The sequence below is a fragment of the Peromyscus eremicus genome, chromosome 1, assembly GCF_949786415.1.
Source record: "Peromyscus eremicus chromosome 1, PerEre_H2_v1, whole genome shotgun sequence".
Taxonomy (NCBI): Eukaryota; Metazoa; Chordata; class Mammalia; order Rodentia; family Cricetidae; genus Peromyscus; species Peromyscus eremicus.
This window is the reverse complement of record NC_081416.1, coordinates 199172627-199198687: the sequence shown is the minus strand read 5'-3', so window position 1 is coordinate 199198687 and position 26061 is coordinate 199172627. Positions and strand designations below refer to the sequence as shown.

Here is a 26061-nt window from a genome sequence, read left to right as displayed (position 1 = left end):
ATTTAGCACTGCTTTCGTAGTATCCCATAAGTTTGGGTATGTGGTATATTCATTTTCATTGAATTCTAGGAAATCTTTGATTTCTTTATTTATTCCTTGACCCCTTGGTGATTCCTTTGGGCATTATTCAGTTTCCATGAGATTGTGGACTTTCTGTAATTTTTGTTGTTGTTTAAATCTAACTTTAAGCCAAGGTGATCTGACAAAATACAGGAGGTTATTCTAATATTTTTTGTGTCTGTTGAGATTTGCTCTGTGACCAAGCATGTGGTCAGTTTTAGAAAAGGTTCCATGGGGTGCTGAGAAGAGGTATATTCCTTTGTGTTAGAGTGGAATATCTAATATCTGTAGATATCTATTAAGTCCATTTGAGTCATAATATTTTTTAGTTCCCTTATTTCTCAGTTAAGTTTCAGTCTGGTAGATCTGTCCATTGGTGAGAGTGGAGTGTTAAAATCTCCCACTACTAGTGTGTGGGGTTTGATGTGTGATTTAAGCTTTAGTAATGTTTCTTTTACAAATGTGGGTACCTTGTATTTGGGGCATAAATGTTCAGAATTGAGACTTCATCTTGGTGGATTTTCCCTATGTTAAATATGTAATGTCCTTCCTGATCTTGTTTTGATTGCTTTTAGTTTGAAATCTATTTTATTAGATATTAGGATAGCTACACCAACTTGTATCTTGCGTCCATTTGATTGGAAAGTCTTTTCCCAGCCTTTTACTCTGAGGTTGGCTTGGAGCTGTTTCAGAACTTGTTGGAAATTGTGTCCTGATTAGCCCCACACCAAAACTAACTTAGTGATATTTTTTAATGAACCTGAAGTTTTAAACCCATGTCACTTGGTAAGTTGGGAAATTCTTCTTTAACTGTAAAAATGTTTTCTTATTTATGTGTTTTATGTGTGTATGCCTACAAGTCTGTATGTTGACCACTTGTGTGCATGAGCCAATAGAGATCAGAGGAGTTCATCCAATCCCCTAGAATTAGACTAACAGACAATTGTGAGCCACCATGTGGATGATGAGAACTAAATCAGGTTCTCTCCAAGAGTAGCAAGTGCTCTTAACCATAACACTGAGCCATCTCTCCAGTCTTTTTCCTTGAGATTTTAATGTAGGGGATTGACTATCTTTTTTCAATTCAGTGCAGTTTACAAACTCAACATTGTTTTTAGAATCAAGATGTAAAGGAAAGTGTTTTTAAAACTGCAGTAAGTCTTACCATTACTTTTTTGGGAAGGTTATTGTAAATTTTTAAATTATCAGTAGCTGCAGACATTTCTGAACAACTATTTCTGCACCATTCTTCCAAATATTAACTTTTATAGTAAGTCCTTCAGTTTTATCTTTGTACATAAATAAGTTATGAATGCATTTTTGAAATGATATACTTACAAGATTTTATTTTTCCAAACCTAACAAACAGCACAGTTTCAAAAGAAATAAGTCATTGTGAAAAAAGTAAAATCCAATTTCTACTTTATAATAACTTCATCTTTTATTTCAATGATCTGTTTAGGCCTGAGACTCACCTTTTTTCCTGCATATAGTATAAGCTTTGGAAGTCACACTCCAGATCTTTGCAGAGATTAGAAGACAGGTGACGGGGGCATGGCTTCCAAGGAAGTTGCTGATTTGGATGGGATTACAAAGCCAGAATCTCTCTCCAGTGGTAAGTTTTTGGCTGTGAGGATATCTCTCAATAGATCATGATGAGCATAAGGTAATATGAGCATTGCCACTAACTTTAACTTTCATGCTCCAGCATCATCTTTACAGACACCAATACAATATTTCCACCATACACCTTCATTCATTCATGAACAACTCATTCACTTAAAAGGAAATATCTTCTCCTTTCCTGTGCCTTTCCAAAGAGTGACAAAACAATAATTCTTTATAGGAGAAGAAACAGATGGTTATGGTCCATTTTGGGTGTGAGGTATACTTGGAATTCATCAAAGTTACAGATGAGCAGGAGGCACTGGGCCCCTCTCTCTTCTAGCTAGCAGCAAGTACCTGCCTGTGTGAGAACTCTGAGATCTAGAGAGCTACAGGTGATCTGCTATGTGACTGAGCCCACTATCAGAAAAGAGGGCAGCCTCAAGTTCCAAATTATTCATTAAAAAAATGTGTTGGTTCCTAAACCAGTGAAATAAAGAAATCGGAAATGGGACAAGTCCTAGCCTGTGGGAGATAAGCACAGGGTTTCTCAAGATGTGAAGATGTTGGAAATCATCTTTCACCAAACCTGTAACCCAGCATCTTCTCTACTCTGTTGTCACTTTTTATAGAAAGGCATATTACAAACAGTCCAATTTTTCACTAGTTGTTTGAATTTGTTATTGTCTTACGGCCCACATTCACTTCATTTAGACAGAATTTTGACAAAGAAGCCACATATACACATAGGGGATTGGATAGTTTCTTCAATTACAAAAAATAAAAATAAAATAAGTGGTGCTGGGAAAACACATTGCTTTGATGCAGAAGGATGAATTTAGACTAATGTTTCTCACCAGCTGCAGAAATCAATGCAAAATATATTACAGATGCACATGTAAGACCAGAAACTGAAACTGCTATAAGAAAACAGAAATTCTTCTGGGCAATGGCCTGGTGTGGGACTTATTGGTTATGACCCAGGTACATGGGGCAAAGCCAGAAATGTACAAATCAGACTTTAAAACTCCACACATCAAAGGACATGAAGAACAGGGAAAAGTAATAGCCCACAGAACAGGAAATATTTGTAAACTATAGATCTATAAAGAGGTTAATATCCTGAACATAAAAGCTTAATTCTATAGTAAAAATGAAAAGACAGAAAAAATAAATGTGATTTTAAAATGGGCTAAAAATCTGCACAGACATTTCCCAAAACAGAATGTATGAGTGGCCAAAGATATGTGGGAAAAATGTTCAACTTCACTAATCATTTATGGGAATGCAAAGCAAGACCACACACACACACACACACACACACACACACACACACACACACACACACCAGAGTGGCTATTATAAAAAAGACAAACAACAAATTCTGGCAAGGGTGGAGAGAAAGAAAAGTTATTTTTAAAAAATATTTATCTACTTTTATTTTATAGGTATGGGTGCTTTGCCCACAAGAGTATAAGTGTTCCATGTTTGTGTGGTGCCTGTGGAGGCCCAAGGAGTATATTGGATCCCTTGGAACCAGAGTCACAGGTGGCTGTGAGCCACTATGTGGGTACTATGTCCTCTACAAGAGTAGTAAGTGCAGTTAATTACTGAGATATTTCTCCCAGACTCATGAAAATATGGATTCTTTTTTTTTTTTTTTTTTTGGTTTTTTGAGACAGGGTTTCTCTGTGTAGCTTGAAAATATGGATTCTGAAACACTTTAACTTGTTGTAGCTAGAGTTTTCCTGGTCTTGCCTGGCTCACAGTCAGGACAAATCTCTCTCACCCACCAGACCCGCAGCTGCTCAGACCCAACCAAGTAAACACACAGAGACTTATATTACTTATAAACTATATGGCCATGGCAGGCTTCTTGCTAACTATTCTTATAGCTTAAATCAACCCATTTCTATTAATCTATAAGTTGCCACATGGCTCGTGGCTAACCAATACCTCACATCTAGCTTGTCATGGCAGCAGCTGGCAGCATCTCTCTGTCTCCCTTCCACTTTCCAGCATTCTCCTCTCCCTTTGTCCTGCCTATACTTCCTGCCTAGCTACTGGCCAATCAGTGTTTTATTTATTAACCAATCAGAGCAACACATTTAACATACAGAACATCCCACAGCACCTTGCTATGTAGAAAGAGCCTTCATAGGTGTTGAAAGCAGGAAAGCAGTGTTTTTCCCTTGTGCACAGAGGCTGATCACTCCTATTCCATCAATGGAAATAACTGCAGAGCAGTGGAACCATGTGGGCACAACTTCCCACTGTCTCCTGGTTCTCAAGCAGCTGATACTGAAATTTGCTTGGAATAAGGAAATTGAAGTTTCTTTTTGTTTTGTTGTTGTTGTTGTTGCTGTTGTTTGTTTATTTGCAACTAAATTTAAATTCTATAGCTTATTTATTGACATTCTTCTGAATTAAGTTTGTTCTCTTCTCTTCTAAATTAAAATTTAACAAATGGAAATGAAATGAATTTGTACCTTCCAAAAATATTTGATTCTCCACCTACTACTCATGCCCCACTGCTCAAAAATGTTCACATTCATCTAAGAATGAAAACCAAAGGAAGTTCTACTCACCGTAGGATGGTCTGCAGTCTTTTGAGACATGTCCTCTTTGTGTATTCATGCACTGGATAAGTGAGATTGCATTTGTCATTCTGATATTAAGTATAGTCTGGGCAAAATGAAAAAACCCTTGGGGGAATGGAACATTTTGTCTTCATTTTGTATGGGAATGTAAGCAAATCAGTGTCATCTGAAAATAGGTCAGCTATCAACTGAAGCTTCACTCTAATTATTCTTTATCAACAAAAGTTCAGAAGTCAGATATTGGGATTAGAGCCTGAAAGATCAGAGAAGCAGAGAAGCCACTAGTTCTTCCTACCTGCACTATTCCTTCCTCCAAATACATAGCCAGATCCCTTTCCATCCCACCTTACTACTTCCTCTTCTATCTGTCTTCAGTTTTCCAAAACCTCTGTGGTTAATTTTGGTCAGCTAGTGGCTAACTCTGCTCTCTGACTCCAAGCAAGCTTTATTTGTCAGAACACAATCAAAATATCACAAAAACATTTTTGCCTTTTTGTCTAAAAAAGGAAAAAAAGAAAAAAGGAAGCTTTTTAACTAACATAGCAAAACTATGTATAATGTGTACAATTATATAGAGGTATATATATACAAATATATACAGTAAGAATTGCATTAAAAACATCCAGTCCATTTGCATTTGAAAAATTCAGAGAAAATATTTTATTATCTATTCTATTTTAGTGAGTTCAAAGTGTTGTACCTAATTCACTTTCCATCCTAACTTATATTACCAACCCCAAACTATCTTTTTATGTTTTTCAAACTTATACACTTTACACCTCTTTTATGAGTTTCTTTTTTGAGTCTTGTAACAAGGAAAACTATAACTATGTAGTCTTTGACTCCATCAGAGTCCTGAGAAGGATATAATATTACCTGAGTAAATAGGAAGTGCAAACAAAGCAACCAAGTTCCAAAACTAAAAAATGACAGAAACAGCTGCATGGACAGTTAACCAAGGTTTCTCTGTAATGTTGGGACATGCATCTTCAGCCTGCAGGCCTAGAATATCTGACAGACTTTTCTGTGAAACAGGAATTTTGAAGAACTATACCACCTTGTCTTGGAAAAGTTCTGCAGTCACTTTTGTCTCCTGTTAGTCCAATTTGGATATCATACTGTCAGTAGTCAAGGCAAGGAAAGTTTTCTCCCCAGTGGCTAATTTTGCCACAAAGAAAGTAAACTCCATATGGAATTTTTTTCAATGCCCATCATTTTTTTCTGAAGTAGATCAGTGCTTCCAGGAACAGATATGTCCCATTGTCAAAAAAAACCTTACATTATTAAAACATCTTAAATGTCATATTCTGTATATCTCTTAAGCATTTGAAAACCACCATTCTATCTAAAATATATCTCCACTTGACCTTGAAAACATTTCTAATATAACTACCAGTTTGATTGTAATAAGTGACTTACTACTAACTTGCATTTCTTTATTATCCTAAATAGTTTGTAATAATAGCTTTCAAGGACTAGAAATTTACATTACATTGTTAAATAAGCTGTATAGGTACAATACCTTAAACAAGAATAGAAATATAAGAACAATAGATTCTAACAAAAATAACCTTAAATTTATATCAATATATAAAAATATCTTAAACTAGAGTAGAATCATATATCCAGTGTAACAAAAATAACCTCAAATTGTATCAATATAAAAAATCCATACCAATGTAAAGTATTTAAAACTAGTAGTTACTTTTTAGGGTTGAGAAGTAGATCCAATAATCTACTTTCTTATCCTATTTCCATGTCCCTCCTTTTTCTTTTTAGGAGATCCCTGAATCTAATCTACTTTGTTTACCCTTTTCCCTGATCATTACCAATAACAACTTGTAACCAACCACCCTAAATGATAGCAAATATTCATAACCCACTGAATGATCAAAAATCACCCACCCTACTTCTTGGGAATGTTGGTGTCAAGGTTTCCAAATTACTTCTTGTTGTCTTGGGATGACAGCATCTTTAGGGGACACTGAAAAATATTGGTATAATTGTCAAGTCCTAGGAGAGCTAGTTGTATCATTTGTTGTCCAGTCAAGTCAATCTCTCTGCAAAAGGCAAATGCAGGGCTTATCTCAGTTCTTGGATAGAGTAATCTGTGAGTCTGGACCATCTAAGCTAGCCATCTTGAAATTGTCCTGAGCCATTTGTAGTCCAAAGCTGACCTTTGAGTGGTGTTTGTCGGCTTGGTGACATTACCATAATACAGGTAGTATCATTATTGTGAGATCCCATCTTCCTTTTGGAGATTTCAAAGGACATTGTTAGGAATGGCTAGGGTTCACTATAGAAAACTTGAACTTTTTAAATGTCATATAAAGCAGACATTGAAGATGTTAGAAGACCATAATTTGCTATGGACATCCAGAGTAAAAAAACTTAATTCTAGTTACCTGATAGAGTACCCTAAAACAATGTACAGAAAGCTAGTTGAAGCCTTTTTTAAAGAATTAGTTAGTACACTATATGATCATTAATATCATGACAAATAGTTATATATACATATATCCATTTTGTAAATTTTGAGATAATATTTATACTTTAAGAAAAGTGTTAGAGAGTCAAAATCAAACCAAAGGATTATGAGACTAGTGGCAGTAGAATATTCCCCTAATTTTGGCTTTTCTTTTGTCCCATGTCAGGTGGCTCTTCTGTCATGAGCCAGAGATTTTGAATTTTCCTTTTAACAAGCATGCTTGGGTTTAGAGAAGGAGAAAGCCATGCTCCAACTCCAAAGCCAGTCTTATTTTTAATTGAACTGGGACTACAAAAACATTATGTATCTATAGAGAATAGCAGAAACAAACATTTGGGAATATTTATGAAATTTTATCCTGTTGGAGATGTGATATTCCAATAGAACAATTTAACCTTTTTCTTGAGACATTTTTGTAGATGGATTTCTAAATGGTCTTATTAAATAAAAGACATGGAGCCAGAAATTTGGGTTAAAGCCTTAGAGAGATCAGGGAAATACAGAAAGCCACCAGCTAACCTCACCTCACCAACTCTGCACCTTCTCTAGAGAACAATTTCCTATCTACCCAGGCTTATATGCCTTGCTTTTCTGACCTCTCATTGGCTCTTAGGCCAGCTACCTCACTCCCTCTTCCTACACAGCTCGGTCACTGTCTGTCTGTCTGTACAGACCTCCAGGTCTCTATGGTTGGTCCTGAGATTAAAGGCCTATGTCACTATGCTTGGCTCACTTGTCTGGTGTGGCCTTTAACACATAGAGATCCTGCCTGCTAAGGGATTAAGAGTTTATGCTGCCTGACTTCTTTGTTTACTTAAAATGGTTAGCCTTTCCCCCTGATCTCCAGGTAAGCTTTATTTATTAATGCACAAATAAAATATCACCATATTTCGGCACAAAAAAATCACATTTCCCCTTTTTTGTCTAATAAAAATAAAAAATTATAACTAATATAAGAAAAACTGTATATAATAAGTACAATAACCATATGAAACATATACAATCATTAAATACATCAACAATGTCTAGTCCATTTGCATTTGACAAATTCAGGAAAATATTCCTTTATCTATCCTATTTTGGTGAGTTGTACCTAATTCACTTTCTATCCTAACTTATATTAACAAAAGAAAACTATCTTATGATGTATTTCTAACTTATACACTTAACACCTCTTAGTGAGTTTCTTTTCTGAATTTCTTAACAAGGCAAAATGTAACTATAACTATCTAATCTTCAATTCCCTCTGAGACCTGAGAAGAAAATAATATTACACAGTAAAACAAGAAGTGCAAACAAGTGACTTCTAAAAAATGAGTTATGACAGAAACAGCCAGCTGCTTGGACAGTCACCTGAGATTTCTCTGCACATTGAAGTATCATCTTTGGCCTACAGGCATAGTGTATCTGACAGACTCATTTGTGAAGTAGGAAGTATTTCACAAATAGGCCTACAGCTTGACCTCACATTCAGTGTGAATATTCCATGTATCAGATAAACTTGAATTCTGCCGGTGTCCTGTCATGAATCAGAATTTTAAATTCTGGAAACTGCTGGTGATTTTGAAATTCGGCTGCTCCTTCTTCTTAGCTTGTAGGTGGCTTCATCTCAGCATCCTGTTCTTCTTGTCTTGCGAGTGGCTTCATCTCATTTATTAAATGCCATTCTACCATTGAGGGGTTAGACTCCATCAGCCTAGTTACTCTGTCAAGAATAACTATTTCAGCTACTGTTCCATCAGTCCATTGCCTGTTCAGCTGTCTTCAAAGAAAGGGCACTGTACCTTTTCCAGATTGCAAAGCCATTTCAGCAGCAATGGCACCATATTGTCCTGGCCTCAGAGAACACCTGTTCCCAAAGCTGCAGCCATACCCGTTGTGGCAAGGATCAGTAGTTCTTTGTTTTGTGTCCTGTTTGTCCATTTTGGATAGCATACTGTCAGGAGTTGATAAAAGGGCACTTTCTTGTTCAGTGGCTAACTTTTGCCACAATGAAAGTTAACACCATATGCAGTTTTTTCAATGCCTGTGTCTTCTCTGAAGTAGATTGGTGCTGCCATTCAATTATAAGCAAATTGCATTACATTGTTAAATGAACTGTGTAGGTGCAATATCCTGAACAAGATTAGAAATATGCATACAGCATTTTCTAACAATATCAATCTTAATATATATAATTTGTATACAATATATAAAAATTCAATCCAATGTAAAGTACTTAAAACTAGTGATTGTCTTTTAAAATTAGATTCAATAGTCTACCTTTCTATCTACATCTATATCCTCTCATTTTTCTTTTCAGAGTAGATTCAATAATCTACCTCTTATCTAGATCCTCTTTTTTTCTTTTCTCTTCTTTTCTTTTTTTGCTTTTTTTAAAAAAAGAACCTTAAATCTAATCTACTTTGCTTAGCCTCTTTACTGACCATTAACAATAACAACTTGTAACCAACTATCCTAAACAATAACAACTATCCCAAATCCAAAACCCCTGGAAAGAGCAAAACCACCTGCCCCAACTCCTGGAAATATGGGCATCATGTCTTTAAAATTACTTCCTGCTGTTTGTGGGCAAAGGCATCTTTAGGGGATCCTGAAAATAAAAATTTTGGGTTAATTATCAAGTTTTGGGAGAGTAGCTATATCATTTGTTGTCCAGTCTCTGCATAATGCAAAAGTGCATGGATTATCTCAAGTCTTTGTTCAAGTAGTCTGTGAAGCTGGATCATCTCAGCTAGCCATCTCAAAATTGTTCTGAGCCGTTTGTAGTCCAGAGCTGATCTTTGGTTTATGTTTGTCAACTTGGTGGTATTATTATTGTCCATGTAGAATCATCATTGTGGGACCCCATCTCATCTTTCTAGAGACTTCAGATTTGCTGTTAGGCCTGTTTATGATTCCTTGAAGAAAACTGATAGAGACTCCAACACAAAAAACATGTATAGAAAGCTAATTGAAGCATTTTTTCTAGAATTAGTACTGTATATGACCATTAATATCATAACAAAAGTTTAAAAAATATATATTAATCTTATAAATTTTGATATGCTGTTTGATGAACTATCATCTCTTCTAATCCAGTGCCTTTCCTGTTAGAATCTAATCTGTATCCATTTGATGGTATCCATACCTTTTCTTCTACATGGAAAAAAAAGCAAAACCTTTTCCCCAATGTAACACACATATCCTTGTTTCCATTTTGAGTTCAACACATCTTTAAAGTATACAGGCTGATTTAATTCAGCAGTTTATTATTATTATTATTATTATTATTATTATTACTTTTTTCTGCAGCTGTCATTCCTTTCTCATTAGCATTTAAAAAATTTAAAGCTAATGAAGCACTGTGTCATCTATTTCTGGGGGTCTTTATTACCCCTGTTTATTAAGTATGTCTTTTAAAGAACAATTATATATTTCTATAACTGCTTGCCATGTAGGATTGTATGCTACACCTGTAATATGCTTTATGTTATAATATGCAAAAAAACTATTTCATTTTGCTAGAGACATATGCTAGAGCATTGTCAGTCTTAATTTGTACAGGTGTCCCCACAATGTCCATAACTTCTAAAAAAATGTGTGATTATGGAATAAGCCTTTTCAGAACTCAAAGCAGTTGTTCTTGAAATCCTGAATACTTATTGATGTTATAATGTACACATTTTAATTTTCTAAACTCTACAAAATGAAGCACATCCACTTGCCAAATTTTCTTTCTTTGAGTATGTTTTGGGTTACTTTCTGCAGGTAGTGGAGTTTTGTTATACAAAGAACAAGTAGAACATTTCCTTATAACTTCCTTGGCCTGTTGTCAAGTAATGAAAAATTCTTTTTTAAAATCCTTGCTATTAACATGATGCTTCTTATGAAATTTTAGGCTTCCAGCGTATTTACTACAAATAGCTGATCAATTTCATCATTACCTTGTGTTAGAGGTCCTGATAGACCTGCATGGGATCTGATACGTGTTATATATGGGATGATTTCTAATTCTGATTGTTTCTTATAATTGAATAAATAATGAAGTTAATTCTGATTAATCAGGAATAAGTTCTGTGGTTTTGATGTGTAGAACAACTCTTTCTGCATATTGAGAGTCAGTAATTATGTTAAGACATTTTGGAAAATCTAATAAAACCAGGAGAATAGCATATAATTCTGACTTTTGAAAAGAATCATAAGGACCTTAAACCACTTGATTTAAGTTTTCTGACTTATAACCCACATTTCCTGATTTGTTTGCATCATTACAGAATGTAGGGGCTCCAGAAATTGGTGTTCCATGTACAATGCAAAGGAATATCCAGTTAGTTTTCTTTGTAAACTGAAGTCTCTTGCTTTTGGGATATTTGTTGTTAATCTGTCCCCCAAAATTTCTGCAAGTTCTTTGACAATGTTCATTTTCTGACCAAGATGAGGAAATTTCAGCATTAGTAAAAGGTACCACAGTTTCTGCTGTTTTGACAAAGTCTTAATTTTCCCTTCAGAATCAACTCAGAAACCTTTTCTATACAGGTCTTTAATTTTTTACTCTGTATGGTAAAAATATCCATTCTAAGATTATCTTTTCTCTGCATTAGAATTCAAGTAAAAGAATGATTAGAAGGCTAAATAACCAGAACACATTTAAGCTGTGGTTCCAAATGATCCAGGTGTGCATGTTGCATTTTTTTTAACCAAGGCCAATTGTTTCTCAGTGCCAGCTGATGATTTTCTTGAACTGTTTAAGTCCTTATCATCATATAAGGTTTGAAATTAATTACTTAGTTCTTGAGTTGTCAATCCAATTGTGGACCATGGCCAGTTAGTATCTCCCAGTAATTTTTGAAAGTCATTAAGAGTTTGTAATTCATCTCTCCTGATTTGTACTTTTTGTCATTGAATTTTTGGTAAACCTATCTTATATCCTGGTTAATTAATAGAATTTGTGTTTTTCAGGAGGAATTTATAATCCTCAACAAGGCATTTTTTTTTTACTTCTTCAAATATTTCCTGTAAAGTATCTGCATCTGAATCAGCTTGTAAGATACCATCCAAATAATGGTAAACTATAGATGGAGGAAACTGAATATGAATTGTTTCCAATGGCTGTTGTACCAAATATTGATACAAGGTAGGGCTGTTTAACATGCCTTGTGGAAGGACCTTCCATTGATATCTTTTAGATGGCTAGGAATTATTTTAAGTAGGCATTGTGAAGGCAAATTTTTCTCTATCCTGTTCTTGCAAAGGTATAGTAAAAAAAAGCAATCTTTTAAATCAATCACTATGAAAGACCATCCTGTAGATAATAGAGAAGGCACGGGAATTTCAGACTGTAAAGAGGCCATTAGCTGAATCACCTTATTAATAGTTCTTAGATTTATTACCATTTCCATTTTCCAAATTTCTTTTTAATAACAAATACAGGAGAATTCCAAGGACTGGGCAATTCTCCAATATCTTGAGCCAGGTCTCTTTCTGCCCCACCTTACTCCTTCCTCTTCTATATGTCCTCAGTCTTCCAAAACCTCTGTGACTAATTTTGATCAGCTACCTGGCTAACTCTGCCCTCTAAATTCAAGAAAGTTTCATTTGTCAGAACATGGTCAAAATATATCCAGTGATGGCCTAAGAGTGAGTTCCCCAACTGAACATCTATTTACCATCCATCTTGGTCTTCTAGGCTGGTGCTCTGTTTTGTAGGGTCATGTTCCCTCAGACTCTAACTCTCCTGTAACCCTGAAACAGCAGAGGTAGTGTTTGTCTAAATATGTGTGAATTAACAGCACTGTGCTCAAAGTGATTGGTCAAATGATGCACCAATGTTGAAATTATTCTAATTGATTCCCCATACAGTTGCTGTTCTGGCTCTACTGACCTGGGTACCCTTGGGAGAAGATGCAGAATCAATGATACAGACAATGGGAGTTGCAAGCAAGCTCATTTATTAAATAAAGTGCTGAGGTTTATACACATGGCCTTTTGGTGGGCTATTGCTCCTAGCTGCTGTGGCATTTCTTCGTTGGCTCCTGGCTGCATGTCATCAACTTTTGGTTTGGAGCTTATGGGTCAGGTTTCCTCTGACCAGAGTGCTCTCTGCACATGTCACAATGCTTTGTTTGCTTAAGGCATGGCCCAATGGTTTTGGTCTTATCAGCCTCACCATACATTGTTCCATTTTAACACAAATCTTAAATAGTCTTATTAATAAAAAAAACCTCAAGAGTCAGGTATTGGGGTGAATTCTGAAAGATCAGAAAAGCAGAACAAGCAGAAAAGCAGGATCCTCATTGGATCCTGTTTCCAGGAATTTTCAGGCTGAAAGTTTGAGTCCTCATCCAAATTAATCTCAACTGAACTGCTACTAAAAGCCTAAAAGCTTAAAAAGCCTCTAATTCCTGGTCCTCATGTCTTATATACCTTTCTGCTTCCTGCCATCACTTCCTGAGATTAAAGGTGTGTATCACCATGCCTGGCTATTTCCAATGTGGCTCTGAACTCACAGAGATCTGGATGAATCTCTGCCCCTCAAGTGATAGGATTAAAGGTGTGTGTGCCACCATTTTCTGGCCTCTATGTCCATCTAATAGGTATTCTGTTCTCTGATCCCAGATAAGTATATTGGGGAGACACAATATCACCACATCCCAGTTGGTGTATTTTTTTATTAAGGAAGAGCTTGAGTCCTTTGTGTTCCTTTGTGGTGCACGTGGATTCACTTTTCCTCACATTTAGTTAGATAAACTTTATACTAAACTTTACAGGTAGATCTAAATGAATGACAGAAAAGAAACTCTACCAGATGTAGGTGTCCAATTTTTTTCTTGCTTTGAAAACAAAACAAAACAAAACAAAACAAAACAAAAAACAGTAAACTTTTAATTCCAGAGCACAGATTGAGAGTCCATTTGTTTTATTTGTCTTGTTATGTCCTTGTTTCCAACAAATATTTACTGGGTATGCACTATGCAGCTGTCATAGCCTGGTTCATCCTTCTTGCTTCATGGAATAGCAAAGGTTTAAGGAAAGAAACATGCATTTTCAATCCTCCAGCCTCCTATGTCTGAATAATTTTTTGAATTGTGGAAGGTATTAGATACTAGAAACTTGGACTCTGATATCCTCCTTCATCAACCAGAAGACAACACATTTATTATGTGTTCCTTACATTAACTAGTAATTCTATTTGCTTAGTTAACAAATGTGGTAGAGTTTGATTTTTGTATCACAACCATCACAAAAAGAAAAAGAACTAGGAGGCCCAGAGAAGAGATAAGTCTGTACTGCTGTGGCATAAGAGGAGGCACTGTGGACAGGAAGACAGCAAAAATAGTCCAGGTCTGGTACTCATAACTGAGGACTGTTTCTGGCAGAAAGCTAAGCAAGATGCCCAAACTCAGTGTACTGAGATATGGGACAAGAATAGTTCCAGGTCCTGGGTCTGTCTGAGAAGTATGGTACAAAATGGTGACTATCTCTAGGTAGAATATATTGATGCAAAAACACAACTCTTGCTTCAAAAGAGATATGAGAAAGATGTTTATTTTGTAGCCAAATATGATAGAGTCCAGGGGATACAGATTCAGGTTACCCCAAGTTCCATGTTCTGGAAGTTTCATGAAGTTTCTACAGAAATAGAAAAAGACTCTTAAATCAAAACATACACTTTTCAAACACATTGGTGGGAACATCAGAGATGTGTGTCACAGAAAAGCTGAGAAATCTCTATAGGGATCAGATGCTATCTGATGATATTCTTGGCTTTGGGGTTGGTGAAACTGATGGTGTGCTCAGTGAATACATTCCAAAAGGTTTTCATCTAGTAGTCATAAGACATTAGGTCCCACACAGATGTGGACAAGGAATAATTATTCAGGAGTCTAAAGATTCCTTGTGATAAATTGTAATTTGGCTCTGGATCTGCAACATTCCAACCTCTCTACAGTGACTGAAATTTTGATCAGTTACTCTGCTTCCCAGAGGTTTTTGTTTGAAGGTACAACTTTTTGCTAGGAACATTCATTCATCAAACCAGAAAGAAGTCAAAACAAAAAGAGACTACTCATGCAGGATTCTGTAGCCTCAATAGCACCTGTCTCTGGGCAGATGGGATATTTATGTTAAGAAACAGAAGAATCATAGGCCTTAAAGCTCTAAAGCCACAATGACTGACAGTCTTCTGGGGCTGATAAACTGTTGTCTACTCATTGAGGACCAGTGCCAATCATTGCTATAGACATTGTCAGTATAGGAGCAAAGTGAATCACTGAGGGCTTTAGAGGAATGAGTGGGTCCACTTCGCTAAAGTTGGCCAGAGATTCTGCCCTTGGGAAGGAATCTGATCTGAGTCTTGCATGGCAAGAAATAGCCAGCCTTGTACAGCTCTAGGGCACAGTGAAATAATAATCACAGCAAGAAGATACCCCAATGTATCTAAAACAGAGCAAGAATGACTGAGTATCTGGCATTCAGGAAAGAAAGCAAATGGGGCTTTATGTATGTGTTAGTCAGATTTCTGTGACCAGTACAAAATATCTGAGATAATTTCACTGATGTAAAGAGCAGATTCATTTTGCTTCACAGTTTTAGGTAGAGAAACATCAGTCTATGATCTATTGACCTGATTACTTCAGATCTATGGTGAGCATTGTGGGAATGTTGGGAATGGGCAAACCATCTCATACAGGATGAAAAGACAGAATGGAGGGCATAGAATCCCACAGGTATCTTCAAGGACATGCTTCCAATGACACCAAAGTCTTCTACAGGGCTCAATCTCTATAAGGCTCTACCTCTCCATCACTCTAAGGATCAAGCCTTTAACACATGGGTATTTGGAGACATGTATCCCCACAAGTTCAAGTGGGATAGGATGAATGGTGGAGAATAGACAAAGGACTGATGAAATAATAGTGGCTCAGCCAATATTTGCCCAATAACTAATGTTTAAACATTAGTAACTGAGAGCAGTTGTCATTGTTTTCAAGCAAAGAACTCTTTCATTTAGAAACTACAAGTGTCCCTTAGGAATATTCTATCTAGTACCCTGGGAGACTCAGCAAAATGCATGCAGTATTTAGAGATGTGCACATTTTGGAAAACACATGGACCTATCTAATGGTTCAGTTTCTCAACACTTTCTTAGTGAGTTCTTCTATCTTTCTTAGCCATGGGCCCAAAGACTACCCAAAGCACATGGTACCTTTGCAATGTGGAAGAGAAGAGAAATGAGAAATCATCTAAAAACCATATGCAAAATAACAAACATATACAGGGACATGTGTCAAAAGTATTGTAGAGCAACTGGTAATGTGAAATGGATATTTCATGAGCTGACCCTACTAAAAGACATGGAAGCAGCCTAAGTGTCCCTCAGTGGATGAATGAATAAAGGTGATATGTATACATAGTAGGATACTATTCAGTCATCAAAATGGGTAATCCCACCATTCCGGAAACATAGGAAGGAACTGGAGGACGTTATGTTAAGTGATATAAGCCAGACACAGAAAGACACATTTTGTATGATGTCATTTGATAAGGAGTCTAAACATCAACAAAAAATGATCTCATGGAAACAGAAGGTGGAGGAGAATGGGAAGATGGCTTAGTCTCTTCCGGTGGACTAATTAATTAATTAATTCTCAGCACCCATGTGGTCTCTCATAAACACCTGTAATCAGTTCAAGGGTATCTGATGCCCTATTCTGGCCTTCTTTGCCATGCATGTGGTGCAGACATACACTCAGGCAAATATTCATATACTTAAACAAACAAACAAACAAACAAACAAATAAATAAATAAATTTTAAAAAAGAGGAAACATGAGGATGAAGAGTAACAGGAAAGTGGCAGATGTTTAATCATGGGATTTCAGTTAAATTGAAAGAGTAAAATTTTAGTGATTTATTGCAGAACATAATGATTACAATGGTGATGCATATTTCAAATTGCTGAAAGAATATATGCATATATATGTATACATATATATGTACATATATATATTTCTTAATGTTCTCACCAAAAAAATGCAAGTTGTCAAGATGATAGAAATATTTAAAAGACTGATTAAACCTTTCTACAACACAGAGTGTAGAAATTGTATATATCTATACACATTATACAACACAAATGAACAAATTATATGTCAAATAAAAATAAATTAATTAAAATTTGTTAAAGTAAAAGGAAATGATGGGGCTAGAGAGATAGCTCAGCTCTTAAGAGCTCACACTGCTTTGCAGAGGACCAGAGCTCACTTCTGGTGGCTCACAACTACCTGTAACTCTGAGATATATCTTTGGCCCCTTGGGTCACCTGCATGCTCACATAATTAAAAATAACGAAAGTGAACATTTTATTTTAAAGAGTGTGAAGAAGTTAGAAAATGTGGCTCAGATCAGCCACTCCCCAACTGTTGTCTGGCCTAGGCAGTCATTCTTCAGGCTCACAGAATCAGGGCTAACTAACCAGAGTGAAGCTCCTGTCTGCATAGGGCTTTCGTGAAGTGGGCAGTGTGGAAGGACAGAGGACAGACAACACTTTGGAATGTTTCTCTTGTTGTTTTCCTTGTTCTGGCAATGGAACCCAGGTCTTTGTGCATGGTAGGCGATTGCACTGCCACTGATTTTTAGTCCATGGATTGTGACTGTAAAGAATGTTTGAAGCAGTGGGCTATGCAGATGTGATGTGATAAGAGGGGACTGGTGAAGGCACCCATGAGGAGTAGATAAAAGTTTGACCACTCCAAGAACAAGGACAGGAACTTGATTTGAATAATAAAAAGGAGCTAAAGGAGAAAATGACCTGCCAGAGTTGGGAGAGAGGTTGCTTAGGATCTTATGTGTTACAAAGAGAAAGGTGAAAAACAAGATGGAAAATCTATTCTAACTTTTTCAGACACCATGAGAAATCTATGCAGCATTCTAAGAAATACCTTTTTCCTGTGTAAGCTATTCTTATGTTCTGTTCACTGCACTCCAAGAATTTCTAAGCAAGAGAATACTGTCATAATGCTAGGTAGAATTAAATAAATGCTAAGACAGACTACTACAGGAATGCTCTAGAGGTACAAGAAAGATCAAGTCATTCTGATTTAGTCACTGAGCTGAAACACCAGGAGAAGGAGAAAGGGGAAGAAGACAAGAAGGGGAAGATAATGGAAGCAGCAGGAGGAGAAAGAGGAGGAAAGGAAGGAATGAGAAGGAAGATATAGTCTGATACACAGAACCACTCCAGGCTAAGAAGTCTGTGGTACAAATCAGGGTAGCCATGTGGCATTCTCTGGAGTATTCCCTCCTATATCAGCATTGAATGCCAGGGATCAGGCTAAGCACTATATTCTATTTAGTCCTTGACCTAAGCTCCGTGACAACTTTCTAAAGGAGCTACAGCTGATTGTCTCCATTTTCCTGGGAAAGTGATACCCAAACAACATGAGTATCTGTCCTACAGATACACCAGGTACTCAGTATTTAACAAATAAAAAGATAAATGGAACACACGAATGTACTATCTTTATTTAGGTCTCTGATTTAGTCTTAGGTGCAGAAATGAGACCACCCGTTGAACCTGATACATCCTGTGACCTGATCTTGTATCACTCCACTAATGTTTCTAAGTAAATATTTGATTTTCAACATGCCCTACACATTCATCTGAAATTTCTTCTTCCCTAAACTAAATAGATTGAGTGAGAGCTTTGGGGAAACACTTCATGGAGTAATAACAAATTAGAACATCTCCTTTGTCATTGAATGCTTCAATTACAAAGTTAATTATATTTTATTTTTCTCCCTTTCAGAGCAACTGCAGCTAGCTAGCAAAGGAAATTCTAAGTAAAGCGAGGAACTTCAAAAATAAACTCCTATTCCAAGAGAAGAGGCATGGTCTAGGTTACAATTGTTACCTAAACACACCAAAAACTGAACTGGGGTATCTACTGTGAGGCTGAATGAAAGCATTGTCTTTGATAGCAGAAGAGGCAACTGCTGAACCATCACCTAATACTAATAGTAACTGCTAAAAGCCGTGGGAGACCCCATCCATATCCTCCAGCAGTTACCTTCTGGGTAACTGTTCTGAGAGTCTCCCAGAATGCAAAGTCAATGCTCAATCCCTCTTCACAGCATTGCTTTAAGGTTATCATCCTCTTTTTATTATTTCATTTCCCAAATAGGGAGATTGAGATCCAATACAAGCAAGGGGTTTTGTTCTGGTTACATAGTACATAAATAAAAAACTTCACACTTCTGATCTGGCCTAAATAAGACCCACTATACTTTATAGGCAGGTTCTGACTTTTCTCACTTCTCCAACACAAAACCAGTCATTTAGCTGAGGTAGTGAGGGAGGCAAATCAGAATTTGAATGTAATGCTGCTGCGCATGGGATGGTGATCTTGAAGACTGTTGGTACTTTGAAAAGAGGACCCCTGGGGCTGGAAAGATGGCTGGATGGTTAAGAGTACTGAGTGCTTCTGCAGAGGACCTTGGTTTAGTTCCTATCACCCACATAGCAGTACACAACTGCATGCAACTCCAGATCCAGAGTACCTAATACCTTCTTCTGGCCTCCAAGAGTATCAGTCACCTACGTGGTGCATCTACACACATGTAGCCCAAACACCTTGCACATAAAATAAAAGTAAGTAAACCTTTCAATAAAGAGGACATCTTGAAAGGAAATCATATATGGTGAAAATTACAAAGTAAAAAATTCCAGTCTGAAAATGCTTCAATACATTATGATCCCTACTGTGTGGTATCTTAGAAAGGCAAGACCACGGACACAATAAAAAGATTAGTGAATGTCAGGGTGTGAGGTTTAAGGTGGAGGAACTGGTGGAACACAGAGATGTTTTTAGAATAGTGAAATTTTTCTGAATGATGCTATAATAGAGGTTAGATGTCACCATACGTTTGTCAAAACCCATAGAAAACACAATCCCCATGTGGATCCTAATGCAAACTGTGAACTTCTGGTGATAATGATGTGTCAATGTTGGTTTATCAACTACAACAAATACATCACCAGGTATGGGATAAGAATAATTGAGGTTGTATGTGGTTAAGGCTGTACTTTCTTTTCCATTTTACTGTGAATCTAAAACTGCTCTTAAAAATAGAGTTTATTGATTTTAAAGGTATGAGCCACAAATTTACTTTAACTCAAATCCAATGATGATTGTTGAATTAGACTAGAGGGTGTGATGTTTCTGTTATCTCCATCTTTCCTCATAGTTTGGGATCCCAGACAAGAAAAGATGCTGAAATGAAAGCCTGTGTACAGAAGTGAAGGGACTAAATAGCATCTTGGCTTTGCCTTGAATTTGGTTTGATGTTGGGGTTTTCTTCCTCTCTCCTGCAGTGATGTGATGTTCCCTCACCTGTTTACGCTGTCAGAGACTCTTGCATCCTTTTCTGCTTCTATCTAGCAAAGAGCATCACTGTTTGATTATGAAATGTCTTTGTTAAAGGTACATGTGTTGACAGCTTGTTCTCTAACTGATAAATAGGAAGTGAATTGAGGGCATTAACTTCATCAACAGGCAAGTTCATAGATGAGTCATACAGAAGGGGATATTAGAAGGTGGGAGCTGATTAGAGAAAGCCAGTCACCTGATGTGTTTTTAAGAAACATTAAATATTAGTCTTTCTGTCAAATACTGTAAAATTTTTGTTTATGACAAATAATTCAAATCTGTTTAACCCCAGCACCTATAAGATTCTTATGCAAATATTTTTATTTTCCCGATCTTGAAAATCCTTTATGCAAATGTTTTACTATGACCATCCAGTAAAACTTTTGTTTACATAAAGGCTCCCCTGCATTCTCAAAACTGCAGTGACTTCTCTATTTGCCTTCATTTCTTTTGCACCAATTCTTTTAAAACTAGCCAATCATGAAGGACTGTGAGCTTGGATCCCAACCAATGGGGGAAAGATGCAGCAGGTGTGGGTTTTCGATTTTTTAGGTTTTTTTTTTTTATTGTTTTGGAGGGGTTTTTTTTGTTTGTTTGTTTGGTTTTTTTTTGTTGTTGTTGTTTCGAAACAGAGTTTCTCTGTGTAGTTTTGGTGCCTAACCTGGATCATGCTCTGTAGACCAGGCTGGCCTTGCACTCACAGAGATCTTCCTGATTCTGCCTTCCAAGTGCTGGGATTAAAGGCGTGTGCCACCACTGCATGACAGGTGTGGGTCTTTGTAACAATGTTGCCTTACCATGCTGCTTTCACTTTACTCATGTTTCTTTGTGGGATGTGGTGATTATTCTTTGTTCCTAACTCGTATTTGAAGAGTATTGGTTGCTCAGGCCTCTTCCTATGTCACCCTCTATCTGTCTACCATGAGATGAGTAACCAGCTCCAACACATGCCTCACATAGTGAAACTCTGCCTCAGAGCCTGAACAGACTAGCTGCTCATAGACTGAAATTATAATCCCAATAATCCTTCTTTTTTGAAGTTGTTTTTCGTTTTCTCAAGTATTTTGTTACAGAGACCAAAAAAAAAAATCTTACACAGGGTAAACTAGATGGAGCCCTAGGGGAATGTTTATAATCTCAACCATTAGTTTGAATCTAGGAACAGCTTTTGACTACAGAACAGTCTAAAATCCAGAGAAATCCTGAGCTCTGCAGCATCTAGAGTTTTTATCACTCAGAGCTCACAGTAAGGTGCACAGCACCAGCCTGTATAGAACTCAACCATCCCACCCTCCTCCATCCCAAAATAAGGCATATTTCCTGGGTACAAACTTTCTATGCCAGCTACAGCTTTCATTTGATTACCTTTTCTCTGTATGGTGTTTATGCTCCATTACTTCAAGCTTCTTTTTTTCACTCTGGATCTCCAACTTATCTTTAGGGTATGAAGCCTGACGCTTTTAAATCAAACAGATGTTTTTTCTTATGGTGTGGAAAATTGTAGCTTTTTTAAATGCTAAAGATAAATTCTATTGGCTTTAATTGCTTGGGGGAGATGTAGTGTGAAATTTTATATGCCTTAAAGTGAGTTAGAGATCTAAATGGCAGAAATAGTCTCATGTTCTTCACTCTGGGACTGATATGGAAGAGTCACTTTTCTTTCTATTGACTGCCCACTATGATTCCTCCTGATCATTGCCTTCTTGGCTACTTGCCCACTATTTCCTGGCAATCATCACTTTCTCATTGTTTAATTTTTTCTAGAAGATTCATGGCAAAAATAATTTAACTAACATCTGGGAACAATGTTGACAAAGCATAGTCGTTGCTCATTTTAGATAGTTATTTAATGATAAATAAAGTGTTCACCTGAGAGTGTCTGGCTGCTGTGTTCTCTCTGGACTAGTGTCATTCTTTTCCAAATGAAGGAAGGTGTGCCTAGGTGAGGAGTGCAAGGAATACAGTTAGATTCAGAGAGGTCTGGCTTCTTTGTAGGTGTGAGGGAGCAGATCACAATAGGAAGAAAAAGTTGCATGACACAAATTTCATCTTCAAGTCACATGATTGTCTGATGAATTTGCTCTGGTATTGAAGGTAACATTTCCATCATCCAGTTTCCTAGACCAAAAACTTACAGCTGACGTGGGAAGTCCAGAGGACCCAATTATTCCTTTTTTAAAAAAATTTTATTTTATTTTACAATACAATTCAGTTCTACATATCAGCCACTGATTCCTTTGTTCTCCCCCCTCCTACCCCCCTCCCCTTCCCCACAGCCTACCCCCTGTTCCCACCTCATCCAGGGCAAAGTCTCCCACGAGGACTGAGATCAACCTGGTAGACTCAGTCCAGGCAGGTCCAGTCCCCTCCTCCCAGGCCAAGCCAAGCGACCCTGTATGTACACACATACATGCAGGGAATGATTTACACATGTAAAATAAAATAAATTGTGAGAACAGCAGCCACTGACCCATACTGGGACCACATCTGCTCATGGTCTGGCTGGCCTGCAGGAGGACATCAACCCATCTGATTCAGGGGATGAGCTGATGGTTTCTGCCTGCTAGGAGGTCAAGTACAATCAGGCCCTGTGCCACCTGATCAGCCATCAGTACCGTATTCTCAAAAACTCCATCCAAAAAACTAGGAAGACATACTGAATGTTGGTGAAAAATTAACAGAGATCCTTGCAGAGGCCAACATTCTGTTTAACCAAGTATGGCAAGCATGAGATGCAGTTCTAGATGCCCAGGTTGTTGTTCTGGCTTCAGACTTGGGTGAAAAGAAAACCAAACAGCTGTACACTGACCTAAACTCATTTGACGTTAACATACATTGAAACTCTCCTGACACATATGGGTGTAAATCCACTAGAATCTGAAGAAATCATCTGTGATGAAGATAAAACTGATTTTGAAATAATTATCTGTGACTCAGGCAGATATCAGGCAAAACAGTAGAAAATACCTTTAATAAAACCCATACATTCCACTTTCTGCTAGGTTCAATTCATGAAGAATTCCCTGTGCCAAAGCGACAAAGTGATTATCCAAGACAACCTCGTATGAAAGAAGAGCAGTGAGGGAGGCATGCTCAGTAGAAAGGCTTGGAAGAGGCTCCAAGAAACAATGGAGAATGAAGTAGGAAGAATCTTGGAATTGTTGCAAACATACTTCAGAAAAGACCCTGATATTCCAATGTCCTTTTTTGGTTTTGTAGTTGATCCACATACTTTCCCATGTACAGTGAAAAACATCTTCTCTGTTTCCTTCACTATAAGGGATGCTTTTGCAAGAATAAGACTTGAACAAGACTGACTACCAATAATGGAGACTGTGATTAATGAAGAAAATGAGGGAATTGACCAAAACTCTCAAATTAGAAGTCAAGGAATTATAGCTTTGAGTTATCATGACTGAGAGGAGATGATGAAAACCTTTGAGATTTCTGAGCCTGTGATCTGAGTCAGAGGGCAGTGACTAAGTGCCTGATACCAGCTGAAGAACTAAAGACAATATGAAATACTGAAAGGAAACAGCATATATTGTATATGCTGTTTATTAAATGTTTTTAAAGAAGAAGATTGTTTTTAGTAAAATGTAGCTTATGAGAGCTAATGAATTTGTCACAGTTATCTTTGATTAAAGGAAATTCATTAACATGAAAAATAAATAAATCATGATTGTAGAGAGATAACTCAGCAGTTAAGAGCACTTGATGTTCTTCCAGAGGACCAAGGATTGATGCTCAGCACACCTCACACTGTTTGTCACTCCAGTTCCAGAGGATCCAATAACTTATTACAGATTCTAAGGGCACTGCATGCACATGGTGCACAGATAAACATGCAGGCAAAACACTTATACACATAAAATAAGATAAATATAATTTTCAAATAAATCTACTTGTGAATGTTTCTCACAGTTTCATTCATCCCCATCAATGAAAGGCTAGAAACAACTGAAATATTCTGCAACTGACAAGTGATAAGCAACTGAGAACACATACAGTAGAATGCAATATGAGATATAAAAGAGTGACATATTGCACACATATCCAAAAACTGAAACTCAAATGCATTTTACTTTCCAATGGAGCAAGTCTCCAAAGTTACATAAGATAGAATTCCGTACATATAGTGACCAAAGAAGGAAAAAAAAAGATGACAGTAGAGAAAATATATATATAGTAAACTGTAGGTTCATGCAAGTGCCATCTATAATCATTTGAGTGATTGCTTGATTGGTTGCTATGCTTTAGGTGTAATATAAGGGTGTGCCTCAGGGATGCACTGTGATGATATTTTGTTTGTGCTCTATGAAATAAAGCTTGCCTTGGGATCAGAGGGCAGAGCTAGCCACTAGTTAACCATGGAGACCAGGCAGTGGTGGCATACACCTTTAATTCCAGCACTTGGGAGGAGGAAACAGGAAGAGATATGGCTGGGTGGAGACAGGAAGTGATGAGGTTGGGTGTAGACAGGAGCTTGACATTTTTCAGGTTGAGGACTTGGTGAGGTAAGAGGTAGCTGTGGCTTGCTCCTTTGTCTCTCTGATCTTTCAGCATTTATCCTGATATCTGGCTCTGGATTTTTGTTATTAAGACCAGTTAGGATTCGTGCTACATTTGGTGTCCAACTTTGGGGGCATGAATTCATGAAAAAGCTGCTTGTCTGTGGCTTTGCAGCCACTGGCACAGGCCGGAGCTGCACATGGCCAGAGTCACTACTCCACCAGCTATTTTCCTTTCTTTTCCTCAAGCTGCTGAGCAAGTTGGGATTTTTCTCTTGCAGCCTATCTGCAGCAAACTCCTTAGGCTTTGGGGCTCCAAAAACCACAGGAGTTAACCCCTTTTGTACATTCCCCCATGAGGAATGTGACTTTGACTTCTCTCCCAATGTGATGCAGGCTTTTCCTTGACTCCCTCTTTGGGCTGCTGCCATAACTATGTAGCTGACTTGCAAACCACTGGAGCTTCTACTGTTCTAACCAGAAGCAGTTACCTCCACATTTCACTGTCATCTGAATTGTCATCATCGGCAGATTTGGTGAGAAGATTAGGAATTCTTAAAGGGAGGAATTAGTTAAAAGAGAGTTTTTTTCCCACTTTAAAAAATGGAAAGTACTATTGCAATGGAGGGAGTTAAGTCTCTGTATGATAATATGCTAAGCAGCAAGGCAACAAGCCAAGGAAATTATAAGGAAATGTCCTACTTGTTCTTTATACAACCAAACTCCACTAACTGCAGGAAGTAACCCAAAGTGTACTCAAAGAAATGAAATCTGGCAGATGGATGTGTTTTATTTTGTATAACTTGGAAAATTAAAATATGGACATCACACCATTGATACCTATTGAGGATTTCAATGGGCAACTGCTTTGAGTTTTGAAAAGGCTGATTCTGTAAGCACACATTTGCTAGAAATAATGGCCATTATGGGAGTACCTATACAAATTAATACTGACAATGTTCTAGCATATGTTTCTAGTAAAATGAAACAGTTTTTCGCTTATTACAATATAAAGCATATTACAGGTATACTACATAATCCTACAGTCCAAGCAGTTATAGAAAAATCAAATTGAACTCTAAAGAATATGCTAAATAATCAGAAAGGGGTAATAAAGACCCCCAGAAATAGATTGCATAATGCTTTATTAACTTTTAGTTTTCTAAATGCTAATGAGAAAGGAACAACAGCTGCAGAGAGACAGTGGATAATAATAAAAAAAATACTGAATTAAATCAGTCTGTATACTTTAAAGATGTGTTGACCTCAGAATGGAAAGCAGGATATGTGTTACATTGGGAAAGAGGTTTTGTTTTTGTTTCCTTAGGAAAAGAAAACCTATGGATATCATCAAAATTGATAAAGGTTAGATTTGAACAAAAGAGACCT

At 37.0% G+C, this 26061-nt stretch overlaps 1 pseudogene; it reads left to right on the top strand.

Moving 5' to 3' along the window:
* The first annotated feature begins 1614 nt into the window (after positions 1-1614).
* On the top strand, positions 1615-23625 carry LOC131904609 (non-structural maintenance of chromosomes element 4 homolog A-like; annotated as a pseudogene).
* The last annotated feature ends 2436 nt before the right edge of the window (positions 23626-26061 follow it).